At 45.1% G+C, this 15,774-nt stretch overlaps 1 protein-coding gene across 1 annotated transcript in view; it reads right to left on the reverse strand.

Moving 5' to 3' along the window:
* The window catches only part of TENM2 (teneurin transmembrane protein 2), a 1,257,685-nt gene that overhangs the window by 372,274 nt on the left and 869,637 nt on the right, over positions 1–15,774 (reverse strand). The window lies entirely within an intron of this gene.

Genomic DNA, 15,774 nt, shown 5'->3' on the forward strand with positions numbered 1-15,774 from the left:
CCAACTCTACATAGTCACCTTCTCCTTGTGGGCAGTAACTTGGCTCCAGGTCCAGGCACGTGGGAGCGCTCTACAGAATACACCCACAATACTGGTCATAGGGGCAGGTTTGGGCCATGTTAAATACACTCAGCCAGATCTCCATACAAAAGGCCAGGTAGGCTTCACATACTACGGTATGCATATTTAAAATGTTAACATTTAGAAGCAAAATCAGAGGTTAGGAGACTCTTTTGTCTGTAAGAGTATTTGGTGCTATGGCAACATGACCTTGCAATAGAGCCCCATATTTGCTTTTGCTGATCTTGGGCATTTCAGGTTGATTGGAGCATATACCCTATCTTTTAGTGGCTCTCAAGAACATGACATGCTTGAAAGGGTTACAACTTCAGGTGTTCCCACGGAGCAGGGGATAGCTTGCATTGGAACAGATTAGGCTTCTTGCCAGCTGTTTCACTTATTTAGTCCCTGGTTCAAGGATAACTTGAGAGAGAAATAGGCCACAAGTAGACCCTGCTGCATAACTAAGCACAGGCACGGTTAAAGAAAAGGACAGACATGAAACATTAATTAGGTTGAAGTGTCAAACAGAGTGAAATACATCGTTGTGGCAGTCTAAGGAGAGTCTGACAAGCCTAATGTCCATTATTTTTCAGTCTTCCTTCAGTCTTAGACACTGGCTGCATGGACCTAACAGTGATGTTGAAGGCAGGTTAGAAGCCTTTAGGTAGGGTTCTGGACACATCTAAGTGGTTTCAGGGGAATTCATGTGTTAAGGACTCCTTAGCTTGAAACCACTGTGCTGGAGGAGACGAGACGGACTCATATTCATACTTAGCCTGTAGTGGAACACCTGTCATTGCTCTCCCTCTCCAGAAAAGACACTGCCCAGTGTGCCTCTCTAACTCAGTCTGCATCTCCACTGCCTGTAAAGTTGATTTATTTCACAGAAAGGCCCATGACCGAAACAGAGACTTCAATTATAGGCGCAAGAGTTCCTGACACTGTCCTTGTATATGGGACAATAACCACAATGTGGACTGTGTTGAACGAAATGGCCTTGGTTGGAGATGGATGGGACATGAGCACTAGGGTTGTAGCCTACTATTTTGTTTTTTTGATAACCACATTTTTGATAACTAAATTCTAGTAACTTTTCTGTTACAGATAGATGGAATGGATACATTATACACACACTGTAGCCAGATTATGTCATTAGGGCATTAGGGTAAGACCACCACTTCACCCAAATCCTACCATGATTGTGCAGCCAGCCCTGTGTTTGATACATCGTCTCCTCCAGATGGGTTTAGTGGTCCATTGCGGCCCTCCATTCAGCTGGGGGAGGGGCTTGATTATATTTTTAATGCTGTACAATGTCTTGTTTAGCCACAGAAACCCCAATGCACACTAGTATAAATACTTCTCTAAGGCCAACCACATTGGCAAGGATACCCAGTAGTGCTACACACAGAGCACTGTCTACTGGGGGTTCTATAATACTGGACAGAAAAATTGTCTTAGAGCAAGGTGTGATGATGGGACATTCCCAACCCATCTGGAAGAATCCACCGTCTTTAGACTCATATCTAGGGCAGCCAGCCTTTGTCATCGCCCCCTTGTGTAACAAGAGGTGGGGAGAGGTGTAGGCGATATGAAGGTATTTAAGTGCAATAAGGCATGAGGACATAACCAACTCTCTCAGGGCCATCTTTGCATATCACCAATTGCTTTTATCTAAGCAGCCCACCCAGCTTTCCTAGAACTACTGGAGGGGGGCACAATGATAGGGTGAATCAGCATCTAGGAATTTGTATAGGGTTGAGAAAGCACTGTACCCGAGTTTTTCAAGGGTAACTTTGGCCTCTCGGGGCTTATATTCAGGCAGGTCAGTTAGTGTAGGTTGGAGTATCATCAGGGCATGATGTAACTGCAGGTATTTGTATGACTGGGATTCGTGCTACGTGAAATCTGTCTGCAGGTCTGTGAAAGATTTATTGTGTGAGCCTACCCATGCGTCGCCCAAATTGCAGATCCCGATTAGGCTCCAGTGGTCAAGGCTGTTAACCAGACAGCAAGTGTGAGCCATGTGCCCTGCTACAAGGGGTCTTCTGCATGAGTTTACGATCTGATCAGATCCAATGGGGAGCTGCTCTCAAGCACAAAAGAGGTATCTGGGTTAACGTTGGGAGGGATCTAGGAAGAGAGCAGCCCCTCTATATGCCGATGTCTGAAAATGGACACCTGAGGTCCGAAAGCTGGAGCTTTGTGCCCACAAAAAAATAGTCATTCATTTCTTGAATTTGAGATGCCCAGTAATAGAGACTGGGTCAAGTATGGCCAGTCTACATATGTAGACTGTATGCATTTGTCATATATGCAATCTTCATATCAGGATCTGGGATTGCAGGGTAGCTGTTGAGTTGCCACCTTTAAGAGATATTAGGAGTGATTTTTTCCAGTTTACCTGCATCCCTGAGGCCTCACTATAGAGGTGCAGTATCTGGAGCCGCAGAGGACCCGAGATATCTTGGCATAGATAAGAACATTGTCTGCATATAGGGCTAAGTGATCCTTGAAGCCTTCATGCCACTAGACGCTCCAAAATTGTGCATCCTATCTAATCCACATCACTAGAGGTTCCACCACCAGTGTTGGGTGCTGCAACCAGTGGAAAATGTGGAGGAGAGGATGGCATTGACTCTCACTAGTTCTCACCATATAGAGTAAAGTACTTTGACAAAGGAAAAGATACATGTGTGAAGCTCATTCTGGTAAAGAATGAAACAGGAAGGACAAGTAAAGGGAGTCGAATGCTTTTTCAAAATTAAGCAGCAGAAGTGCCCCAGGGTCCAGGAGATTGAGGTGGAAAGCGAGTGTGGCTTGGACTCTTTGTATGCAGTGGCATGTACTATGCTATGGAATGAAGCCACATTGGTCAGGATGAATAAGTGTCGCATTCACCAGCAGTAAACTGCTAGCCAGTATTTAGGTGTAGATTTTCAATTCGGTGTTAGTAAATTAAATTGGACAGTAGGAGTAGAAGTTCTCCGGGGGTTTCCATATTTTATGGATAAAGATGATGGTAGCTATATCCAGCTCAGGAGGGAATTGGCCTCTCCCCACCGTGGCTTGATAGACATTGAGAAGATGAGGGGGGATCATGTTCTTAAACCTAGAGTAGTATTCCGTTGGCAAACTGTCAGGTCCTGGTGTCTTACACGGATGCTTGTCTGTGATCGCTGAAGTGATTTCCTCCTGAGTAATGAGATGATCAAGGGATGTCCTAGAAGCAACTGACAGGATACCTAAGGGAAGGTCTTTAATAAGAGAGTATTTATTCTCCCATTGGACATTCAGTCTACAATAACGCAAGGCAAAGGCATTCTCTGTTTCAACTGATGTAATAAGGTGTCCCCCTTTGATACCCAAATCCTCAGGACTAATTAGGTCACGGACTCCAGGGTTTGAGCCAATGTAACAATTTTCCGGTCTGATAGCCCCATTCATGGACCCTGCTTGCGTGGTTATCCCACATTTGTTTGTGTCTTCGAGGCAAAGTTGGCTCAGGGAGGTCTGGTGCACTACAAGCAGTCATTTGCTTTACTGATCTTGTTTTCTTTGATGCACTGCTCTAGGCACAGTAAGGTGGTCTCAATGTACATTACTTTTTGGAGTATGGCATAGGATTGCTTGCACATGTAGGCTTTCACCTTACCATGCAAGACCACCTTCCCTGCTGTCCTGAGCGTGCCTGGTTTATCCACAGACCCCTGATTCATCTCAAAGTATGTCTCAAGTTCATGTAGTTGGTACTGGGAGAACTAGAGGTCTGTCAGGTACCAGGCATTTAACCATCAAATAGGTGCCGGCCCTCCCGACCCTGACCCCAGGCACATCATCACTAGGGCATAGTCAGAGATCCCTCTCTCATAGTTGTATTAATGTTTGTTGCTGGCATAAACAAGTGGTCTAGATGGGAGAGACACCCATGTGCTGCAGAGACATGTATGTAATTGTGCTCTTGAAAGTTCCAACCTCTCTAAACATCACAGAGACCCAGGCTGCTGTTCCAGTGAGTTAAAGGGGAGGGGGTCAACACTGGCCCATAGTCTGACTCTGCTCTGTAGATCCAGCACTGCATCTTAAACCCCCTCCGAGAATAGTGTGGCCCAGGAGAAGGCCAAGAACTACTGCCTGGATTTGTTCATTAGCTGTGCAGGAACATGTGGTGGAACATAAATTGAGAGGAAGGGATAGTGGACACATAGGTGTCAGCCGAGAAGTGAGTGCTCAAAAAGGGGAAACTGCAATGGAGGAGAATCACAATCCACCACAAGCTTTCAGTGTGGCACACACTTAATACGCTGTCATAACCAGCATAGGCCACAACGGGCACTGTGTGCCTTGGATGTGAGTTTCTTGGTAAGTGGCGTTTCACAAACCGAAAGACAGCACAACGCTTGATGTAGTCATTCAGCCCACTGGTATTTAAGGTCATTATCATGAATGTGGCCATGAGGGATGTTGAAGAGGAGAGGGCGTAGCAGGCAGTACTAAGCAAGCTATGGAGGCCAGCCTCTATATATATGATAGGATGCAGTGGTGCTGGTGAAGAGCACTCTAAGTAAGAGTGTGCAGTGAGCTCCGCTCCACTGGCAGAGCCAATGGAGTTTTTGGCACTTCGCGCTCCGTTTGGAGCACGGGGTTTGGCCAAAAGGTTTGCTAGCCCCGGAGCGGAACTCAAAGCACTAGTGTTATGGGCTACAGAACACAAATGTAGATTGTCTGTGCTTGCGCTGTGTGTCCCATAACTAGTCTGCTACACAGTTATGGGCCACACAGCGCAAGCGCAGACAATCTCATATTGCGCTCTGTGGCCCATAATTAGGCTGCACTTTATTCTGCCGCCACTTCGGTGTGGAGATGCTACTCAGGGGCTGCACTGGTGCCAGCTCTGGATCCATGCCTCCCTCCTTTCACTGTCCTCAGCAGCTCGGGGAAGAGGGAGGCAGAGAGCCAGGCCGCTGGCAAGGGGGACTCTGGACCCAGACAGCATTGACTTGAGGCAGGTAAGACCGACCTTGGCTTGTTTTGCTTTCACTCCTGTGTGGCCACGGGGGCCAGCATTCAGCATGGACAGTATTTGCATTTGTGGGGCGGAGGGATCTGTGCTTGGAAAAAAGAAACATGCAGCCAGAGCTCCACATGAAAGGAACCTGCTTTCCGAGAGTATCTGGGAAAGGAAGTGGTGTTATGGAGTATGGTGCAGAGTCCAACAGGGAGAGTGGGAGACTGGGGGAGGAACAGCTGCTGACTGGTAGTCTGGCAGCCCCCGCTAGATGTGTGTGGCCTCAGCGAGTGCCTTAGAGCTCAGTGGCAAGCAAGGCTAGGCACTTTGTGAAAATACCAGGTAACTGGTGGTGACCTGGTTTGCTGCTGACTAATTCTGGGCCCTAAAGAAAGGGCGTCTTAGGCATTGTGTGCAAGAAGTGAGTGCAAGGCTGGTGCAAGATGGGGGTGTGCTTGGCCCTTCATAGCAAGTTTGTGAAGGAGGGCAGTTGATGAAAGGAAGTGTGCGGGTGGAAACTTGTGCCCGATCTCAGAAGTACTAAGCAGGATCAGGTGCCCGACCCTGCTTAGCGCTTCCAAGATCGGGCACATAACCAGAGTGGTACCCAGGTGGCATTATGCAGCAAGTGGAACTCCTCTGAATTCCACAGTGTTTTTAACCAACTCTGTGGAATTTCACGGAGTAGAACTCTATGAGCTCCCCTCGGCCTAATTCTAAGACAGGAGGCTAATGGTGATTCTGAATCATAGCTAGGAAAGTTCCTCTAGAGGGGCTTTGACAGCATCAAATAGGGTCTTCGCCACCTCCCAGGTCTAGTGCTGTGGCACTGGGTTCATTCAGGATTCTTGTGGAGGTATCAGTTTCACTTCTGCCTCTCCAGGACTCCCCTTCTTCTTCCCCAGCTTCTGAACAGCTGCTGAGTGGTAGTCCAGCAGCCCCGCTGGATTGTGCAGCCTGAGAGAGTGCCTTAGAGCCCAGTGGCAAGCACGGCTAGGCAATTTCTGAAAATACCAGGCTGCTGGTGGTGAGCTGGGTTGCTGATGACTAGTGCTGGGCCCTAAAGAAATGGAGGTCTTAGGCTGTGTGCTGAGGGAGCGATTGCAAGGTTGGTGCAAGACGGGGGTATGCTTTGCCCTTCTTAGCAAGGAGAGCAGTTGATGAAAGGAAGTGTGCAGGTGGAGACTTGTGCCCAATCTCAGAAACCCTAAGCAGGGTCGGGTGCCCGTCCCTGCTTAGCGCTTCCGAGATCGGGCACCTAACCAGGGTGGAAGCCAGGCGACACTATGCTGCACGTGGAACTCCTCACAATTCCATAAAGTTTTTTATCAACTCTGTGGAATTCCACGGAGTAGAACTATGTGAGCTCTGCCTGAGCCTAATTCTAAGATGGGAAGCTGATGGTGATTCTGAACCAAAGCTAGGAAAGTTCCAGTAGAGGGGGTTTTGACAGCATCTAATGGGGTCTTGGCCACCAGCCAGGTCTAGAGCTGTGGCACTTGGTTCATCCAGGATTCTCATGGAGGAATCAGTTTCATTTCTGCCTCTCCAGGACTCCCCTTCTTCTGCCCCATGCGATTCTGAGTACTAAGCATGGGGCTCTTTATGTTTCCATAGCTGCCGTCTCTGGGAGCCTCATAGTCACTGCAACATTTCTCTTACTACTGTGTTTGTGAGTGATGTCTTGAGCTGTTTTCCTTTCTGTTGCTCATTCCCAAACTGCTTCAGGAAGATGTATCAGGAGTTGTGGACAACTTTTTGATGTCCCAGGAAAAAGAGCATATAAATAAGGCCTATCACTCACAGTTTCAGCTTAACCACATCAAATGATTTTCTCTGTCTCTGGACCAGTTAGTGTAGTCCGGAAATACCAGGGTGCAGGAGGATTAAAAGGAATGGGCCCTCACTCTATGGCTCTTGTAAGGATAGCATCTCTATCTTTGTAGTTAATGACCTTGGCAGAAAGGACCCCCAGAGGGACGTGGGGCTGTGGGGGATCTGCATCAAGGCTTTAAGGGCTCTTTCCAGGAGAAAGCAGGGGGATAACTGCTCTGTGGGAAGCCAAGAAGGGATCCGTGTTTCTCTGAATTTTTCAGTGGACAAGCCCTCCTTTCCCTCTTGCCCTTCTGGGAGCACCACAAATCGAATGTTGTTCCCTGGTGCTCTATTTTCAGTATATTTTACTCAATCTTCCAAAAGTTTGACAGCTGAGGAGAGCTGAGAGCTGTTATCTGGAGGTCCCCGGATGTGTCCTCCAAAGTGGAGATGTGTCCTTCGGCCTCAGTGACTCTTTCTACAACTTTTCACAGGTCTTGGTTTAGACGCTCAACACCAATGCGGACTTCCCCAATTACGGTCTTGAGGGCAGATCAAGATGGTTGGATTGCTTGCACAGTGGTGCCCGTGCATATGAGTTCTAGGGGAGGGGGACCATGTGATTAAAGGTCTATGTGTTTGTTGACTTTGGAGGTGGTATGTACACATTGTTCAAACTTGGTTTGATCTAAGCAAGATAATCTCAACCAGTGACAGCCATCTACCCCAGGGGTCACCCAGCAGAGGCAGGGGATTTGAAATGGTGATTGTAATCAACCCACTGACACCACTGAAACCCAGTTATGTGGAGGCATCATGAGCAGTCGACAGGTCCTGTCGCAAGGTTCAAGGCTGACAAAACTCCAGCCATGTCTGCCTGTGGTGGGGTGGGCAGTCCTCATGTTGTGGACTGAGGAGGATAATCTGTAGGCACAAGAGTATGAGATCCTACAGAATGTCGGGGGAGCTATGAAATTGCATTCAGGGATGTGCCCCCCCCCCCTTCATGTCAGTAGGTCTGGTGAGCCCCGAGTCCCACTCCCGATCCCACAGAGGACCTTATCAGGTGTGTGCCTCATAGTGTCAGGTGTGCGCTCCTGCTGCCAACACTGGTCCAGGTGCCCTGTGGCTTTCGGGTGCATGTAAGAATTCAGGATGGTGTGGCCCGGCCTGCAGTGCCCTTGCTACCACCGGGTCTCTGCAACAAAGTCCTGTTTTGGGGTTGAACTTCCTAGCCATGTGGGGTGGGTAGGTATCCAGGCATGATGACTGGCCAGCATCCTCTGTCCCACCGGGCAGCAGCACAATAGGCCTTTGTTGTCTTGGGCAATTCCAGGCATGATAGGTCTGTGGCTACTCTCAGGGTCAGGACTAACCCCAATTCAGTGGTGCTCACTTTGCTAGGGTTGGCACACCGCATGACTCCTGCAGGTCACTGGCGCTAACTTCTGCTGCTGCCTCAGCCACGTTTGTGCCAGGGTGTCAAGCTCTGGCTCCATTTTTATTAACAGTCTAACAGCTGCCATTCTAGTATATGTGCAATCCTGGAAGCCTGTCGCTCACTGTCCCTGGGGACTTTGGCAGCCACAGCAAACCAAGCAGGTCCCACCTCAGAGTTGCAAGTCTTGTTGCAGTCACTGGATTGGATGGGGACTTCACCAGCAGCAAGAAGACTCAAAGCAGAGAGGTTTGTCACAGAGCTCTCTAGTGAGCATCCGCCATCCTGGTCAGACACATAATTTCGGTTTTTAGAACACAAAGCACACGTGGGATAATTTTGGTGAGGTTTTAAATGGAAACTGCAACTCTCTGAAGTAATAATGTAAATAGGTTTGTGGAATCTCTGTGTTACATACTGGTTCAGTTGCAGCAGCACAGGTACGTTCAATCAACAAGGGAACCTAAAAATCCAAAGGGACCAAGGGTATATGTATTTTTATGAGAACATAGGTCCATTACACAAATACTCAGGTAATACGTACATAGAAGTATAATGAATTCTCTGTGTAATTGTAATATAAATTATTTTATTTCAACAGAATTCAAAATATTATTATACATTACAGAAGAGGGTGTGGCTTCCAGACAAGCGTATTCTCACACAGGCAACATCATATTATTTAAAAAAAATCAATCAAATACATGCAAGATAGTCATCCATTTATATTTGAGACATATACTTTTATCTGAATGTGCCCTTGAACTTTGGACAGAGTCATTGGATCTTACAGTGATTTATCATTGTGATTGCAATATGATGGAGGACTAACTTGCCTATATATGCCTGCTGTTTTTTTTAATAATATGATGTTGCCTGTATGAGAATCAGCTTGTTTGCAAGCCACACCCTCTTTTGTTTCTTCCTGAAATGTCTAATAATATTTGGAATCATGTTTAACATAATTTATGTTATAATTACACATAGAATTAATTATACTTCTATGTATTTATTACCTGAGTATTTGTGTAAAGGACCTAAGCAGCACAGGTAGGAAAATGTCCTTTTTTAAACAACTTGTCTTGTCTGATATTGTATAATTGTTTTGGAAAACTCAGGAAAATGAGGGGGCAAAGATGCATTTCTGGGAAAACATTTTAGTATCTCAAAGCGAACACTGGTTATTGATCCTACCTCTATCTTGAATTTGTGTCATCGACTTGTTGAAAAACTAGGGAGCTTCTGTTTCCTAAACTATTCCATTTGGAAGCACTCCTGCAGAGAAAACTGGGCACTTGAATCAAGGAGCTGTGCACTAGTGGGCAGTAAATTAGGAGACCTTGAGGAATGTGCTCACCACAGAAACCCTTCCACAAGAGTAATCATGCAAAAAACCTAGTTATGAAGATAAATGACTTGGAAGGGTCCCATAAATCAAAGATAAGTACCACTGTCCTACAAGCATTTTCTTTTGTCTCGTAAGGCGCAGGAAAGCTAGAGCAGGTATCTTTTCTGGTGAAGTGCTAACCCTCACTAATCAAAGGAGAATTATGCATTATATCAAGGCACACGACTGCTTCAAAGCCCTACTGACATGCCTGTGGCTGGATTTTGGATGATAACCTTAATGTACTGTACTGCTTCCCATTGAATGTTCTGGATAATTTATTTAATATCCATTCCCAATGTTTTTCTATTTTCTTACAGATATAGTTCTGCAAATACTTTCGAGTCCTTAATCATATTTTTACCATTTTTTAAAATGATTTTTCATTCAAAATTGTGTCTTTTTAAATCGAGTTTGTTGCCAACCTATAGATTATTTATAACTGTGTTGCTCATTTTCCTCTGGAGACTTAATTGTGTATATGACACAATTTTTAAGAGTGAGCTAAGGAACCTCAATGTAAGCTGTAATAGGCCTCTAGAAAATGAAAGAAGGCCTACTCTGGTCAACACACGACTTAGAAGGGAAACGTGAAGAAGTGTACATTGTGCAAGAGAAATACAGTCCTCAATCTGGGTACGATGTTAGACTGGAGTGCAAGGAAAGGAAGGAGAATGAAGGAAAAGGCCAGGTGCAGAGCAAAGCAGTTAAAGTCGGACTCTGCATACCACAGATAATTTAGAAGGACACATACACAGGGGAGAGTACGAGCCACTTTCTGATACCAGGGTTAGGAGAAGGGGTAAATCATGACAGGCCTGAAAGGAAGACATGGCACTAGATGTTTGTGCCCCCAGGCTGGCAAGGAGTGGGAGACAGACCGTAAAACTTCAAAGTCTGGTACATGTTTAGGGAGGATGTATTGAAAGAGTTCATAGGGTAAGATCGAAGGACACTGTGCACGTTAGAAGATGTATACGTATATTATATATGTTACAGCTGTATTTTTGTAACAAGCAGTCAGATGTTTATTGAAGAATTATTGCCTTTGTTAACTGTAAGTACTATGAAGGAGGTGGAACTTAATCGTCGACTAAGACTATAAAAGATGCGGTTTGTAAGAGCTGAGTTGAGTGTGGTTTCAGTTACAGAACTGAACTGTACTCCTGGCCGTATTGCTTATAAATATACGCAATTGTTATCAGATTCGTGTCACTTTGTTATTTTTGAGAATTCGTCAACAAAGCCTCTTGTGCTCTGTTCAGTTTCTCAAAGCTATCTTTAAATCTAATCGTAAATCGACATTAACTACGCTCTCCAATGCCAAAAGGAATATCCAAAGGATGAGGGTATGACATCTGCTGCAAATGTTGGTTTAGAAGCAACTATGTGTACTGAAGCATTTTATAGTAAAAATTTAATATAATTAGAAAACAGTCGGTAAATATTCTGGGTAAACATGTTGCCAAAACCAATACTTGAGAGTGAATTGAGACAGAATCACTAGATGCAGAACACAGTTGCATGTCACACAAAGTAATATGAGCATAAACAGAAGCCAAATGTAAAGCCTTTTCTTATTCTAATACACAACTAAAATGATGACAGCATTTTGGGTGAAGTATCATCAAAACCAGCTTTTGTAGGATATATTGTTCACATGTGTAACTATCATATAATTCTACGTTATGGACCTAATCTAATATCTACGCACATGTAAAGAAAAACATTTATATTAGCCCTTACAAACGTTTTTTATCATAAAGTGATTGTTGTGCCATTACTGGTAATACAGAAGGATTAACATTTCTATCCTAGACACAGTGTTTTATTTGGTTGTTTACAGACTCTTAGACCCTTGGTTTATGAAATGAGTGGTGTGGAGTGGCGTAGACTGGAGTGGGGAGTAGGGTGTCGGAGAGTGGATTTGTTGGAGTAGAGTGTCTTGGAGTAGGGGGACTAGACTGTCATAGAGTTGAGTAGACGGCAGTACAGGTCAGTGTTTAAGTGGCAGAATGTGTTGTAGAATGCAGTGGAATGGAGTGGAATGAACTAGGTTGGAGTGGGTTAGAGTGGATTTAGGTAGTGGGGTGGATTGGGTTAGAGTAGAAAAGGGGATGGATTGGGTTATGGTAGAGTGGGGAGGACTGAGAGAAGTAGGATGGATTGGAGTGGGTGGAGTGGAGTTGGGTGGATTTGATTGGCATGGAGTGGGGTGGATTGGTGTGGAGTGGATTGGATCATTAGAGTGTGGTGGGTTGGACTTGAGTGGGGTGGGTTGGACTTGAGTGGGGTGGATTGGACTGGAGTGGGGAGGATTGTAGGGTAGTGGGTTGGATTAGATTGGAGTCCGGTGGGCTAGATAGATTGGATTGGAGTGCATGGGTTGGATTGGGGAAGAGTCTGGTGGATCAGAATAGATTGGCTTAGAGTGGAGTGGAGTGGGGTGGATTGGAGTGGAGTGGGGTGGATGGGAGTCGGTGAATTGAAAGGGGTTGGTTGGAGTGGGGTAAATTGGATTATAGTGTGGTGGATTGGATTGGGGTGGGGTGGACTGGAGTTGGGGTGGATTGGACTTGATTGGATTGGGGTGAGGTGGATTGAGTTAGGGTGGGGTGAATTGGATTTGACTGGGGTGGATTGGACTGACCGTGGTAGGTTGGATTGGGGTGGGGTGGGGTGGTGTAGATTGGAGTAGGGTTGGGTGGGCTAGATTAGAGAAGTGTGATGTGGGATGGATAGACTGCATTGACATGAGGTGGGGTGGACTGAACGTGGGTGGGTTGCACTGGATTGGGGTAGAGTCAGGTGAAACAGAGTAGACTAGACTGCATAGGAGTGGGGTAGATTTAAATGGGACGGGTGGAATGGATTGGATTGGGGTAGATTGGGCTGAGGTGGGGTGGATTGGGGTGGGTTGGATTGGATTGGGGTGGGCGAGTTGGATTTGTTGGGTGGACATGCACAGGGTGGGATGGATTGCAGTGAGGTAGATTTGAGTGGGGCAGATTGGAGTGGGGTAGATTGTTGTGGATTGGAGAAGGGCACATTGTTCTGGATTGGAGTGGGGTATATTGAAGTGGGCATATTGTTTTGAATTGGAGTGAGGGAGTTTGTTTTGGGTTGGACTGGGGCAGACTGGAGTGATGCCGACTGGTGTAGAGCAGTTTGGGGCAAGGCATGTTGTTTTGGATTGGAATTGGGTGGAGTATGGTGGTTTGGATTGAAGTAGGGTGGATTTGTGTGGAATAGGGTGGATTGAAGTGGGGTGAGGTGGATTGGAATTGAGTGGGGTGGATTGTGGTTGGTTAAAGTGGAGTGAATTGGGGTGGAGTGACGTGGATTAGATTGTGGTGAGGTGGATGGACTGGATTGGGGCGGACTATTTTTGATTGGAGTAGGGTGGATTGGAGTGGGGTAGATTATTGGATAGGAGTGGGGTGGACTGGAGTGGGGCAGATTGTTTTGGATTGGAGTGGGGCAGATTGTTCTAGGTTGGAGTGGGGTAGAGAGGAGGATTGCATGGAGGTTGATTGGATTGGGGTGAGTGGTTTGAATTTGAGTGGAATGGATTTGAGAGGTGGGTTGGATTGGATTGGTCTGAGGTGGATTCAATTGAGTGGTGTGGATTGGATTGAGTGGGATGGATAAGTGTGATCAGATGGGGTGGATTGGATTGGCATGGACTAGAGTGGGTCCTACTGATCTGAAGTTGGGTGGAGTGGGGTGTACTGCACGATTAAGTGTTAAAGCATAACTTTGGAAACTACACATAAGAAAGAAACAATGTTGCTTTGCTATAATTAGAACAAGATAATTGTAATCTTTTGAAAACAGCGCCCATGAGTAAATACAAGAGAAAATATGAGTGCAAAGTGAGAAAAGAATACTAGGAAAAGTAAAAGAAAATAGTTAACTATAGAAAATACAACTTTACAATTAGTCTTGGTGGGCACGTTTTCGCCAGCCAGACGCCTTCTGTTTACAGGGCACTAGAAGTTAAATAGAACAAAATACTACCTCAATCACGTCAGAAGCAACGGACGGGCACTGATTAAGCTGAAACAATCAGTGCTTGGTCCTAGCTCCACAGACAGGAACAGGACTAATGATTTGCCTGCAGTGACCCATTACGGGGCTGTAAAGAAGAGTGCCTTGCAAGCCAACAAATGGCAAAGGAGCTACAAGTTCTTTTCTGTTTACATGAGTGTCTCGCAAGCAAGGTGCATGCACTGGTGCATGCTATCGCAGATTCCACCCTAAAAAAAAGTATACTTTTCATTTGTCTCATCTGATTCAAGTAGTATTTCTGCTTTGTATAAAGTTCCAGAGGCAGGGCCTTTTACACATGCACTTACATTTCAGTTAAATGAATAGTGAATATTTATTTCAATTTCTTTGTAAAAACCAAATAAAAATAGATTTGAAAAGACAATAAAAAAGACGTTCAATATATCAAACTTCAAGTGGCAGTATGATGCTTAGATTTTGAAAAATATATTTAAAACATTCGCTTATAAAAAGACTAACCCTTTTACAGGAGCTAAGAAACAACAACAGAAAATACATCCAAGAGAAGTCGCCCTGAATTTTAGCATAGACTCCTCTACCCCATCTTTGTAAATGATCGAAGGGTTCGAAACCTGAATTTTACTTATGAATGGGACTGGACCAGAATCTCTAATATACAGACAAAGACATCAGACAGAGCTCTAAAAGGACCATAGAATCTCAAATGAAATGGCCAATAGGACTCTTTTCGCCCTGGATCAGAAAACGGAAGGATACATACAATATGACTTGCAAAGTTCCAGAAGAATGATCAGACACACGGGAAGGAACTAGATACCACTGCACAAAAATACTGGAATAAATTATGAAAAAAGGGGCCAGGCTCATTAAGTACCAGCATAGACAACCTGTCAGTGAACAAGGGAGACTTGGATGACATCCCACTTGTAAATATATCACTGCACCTTTAAGTGGCAGGAGCACTTTAAATCCTCCTTAAGGTTTCGTCTATGGATGGTTGAAAAAGAAAAAAAGAAAGACCAAATCCTAGCATTGATTGCTACTAACCGGCAATTCTGCTCAGCTGGCTCTCCCAATCTTATCTGCCTCCCCCGCGGGCAATGTCAATTTTTTACTTAGGTGGTAGGGCAGTTTCTGCAGTTGTTCGGAACAAACACAAACATTTAGCTATAGATAAAGCAGCTTAAAAACAGCCTTTTCTCCCTAATCCCAGCTTCATATGTCGATAGTGTAGGCGTTTGCAGGAAGCGGCAGTAGGCCGCTGTGCGCGAACTCTACAGGCTTATCCTACAAAAAACAGGTCGAAAAAGTCCACTTCAGCAACAAAGATCTGCATTTACTACTCAACCGAAGTCAAAGCAGCGATTTTACTTTCTGAAGAGGCATCAAAATATTCTTTAATGGATAGAGTGCGTTTTTCCTTTTAAAGGCGTTTAGGAGCAGTATGTTCCTATTAGTTGCAGCATGTTGCAATCTGACGTTATCTGGTGCTGGCACGCTGACAACGAACAATAAAAGTGAATAATACAGAAATGTGTCACAAATGTAGTTAATAAAAACATGAAGTGAAATTGTATTAAGTGCATCTGGTACGTCTGGCTGCTTTCAAAATTGAAAGCGCAGCAGCGGCCAGATGTGATTTTCTAAACAGCTTCTCTGGTTCCTGCTATTAGAAACACTTAATTTCTCATACTGTAGGCAGACTAAGCTGGTGAGGAGTTATGGAATGGCTACAGACCGCTATCTCCCACTAAGCTCCCAGAAAGGTTAACACTTTGCATATGCACCCTTGAGTATCGATTACCCGTATCATGATGGAAAAAATGAATTTACCGTGCAACGGTGAACTATCACACATCCGTGAGAGCACAAGAAATCTCAATACGTGAAATGTTAAATCTCATCAGGAGATAATGGGATTTAGAAATGGACAGCATACTGTTGCTGCTGGGCTGAGTAAAGATTTTTAAAGTGCCTACTACTGCAAAAAATCCAATAACGGTATTCCATGAGGCAGCATGGGACAGGTGA

Source organism: Pleurodeles waltl, chromosome 7 (assembly GCF_031143425.1).
Source record: "Pleurodeles waltl isolate 20211129_DDA chromosome 7, aPleWal1.hap1.20221129, whole genome shotgun sequence".
NCBI lineage: Eukaryota > Metazoa > Chordata > Amphibia > Caudata > Salamandridae > Pleurodeles > Pleurodeles waltl.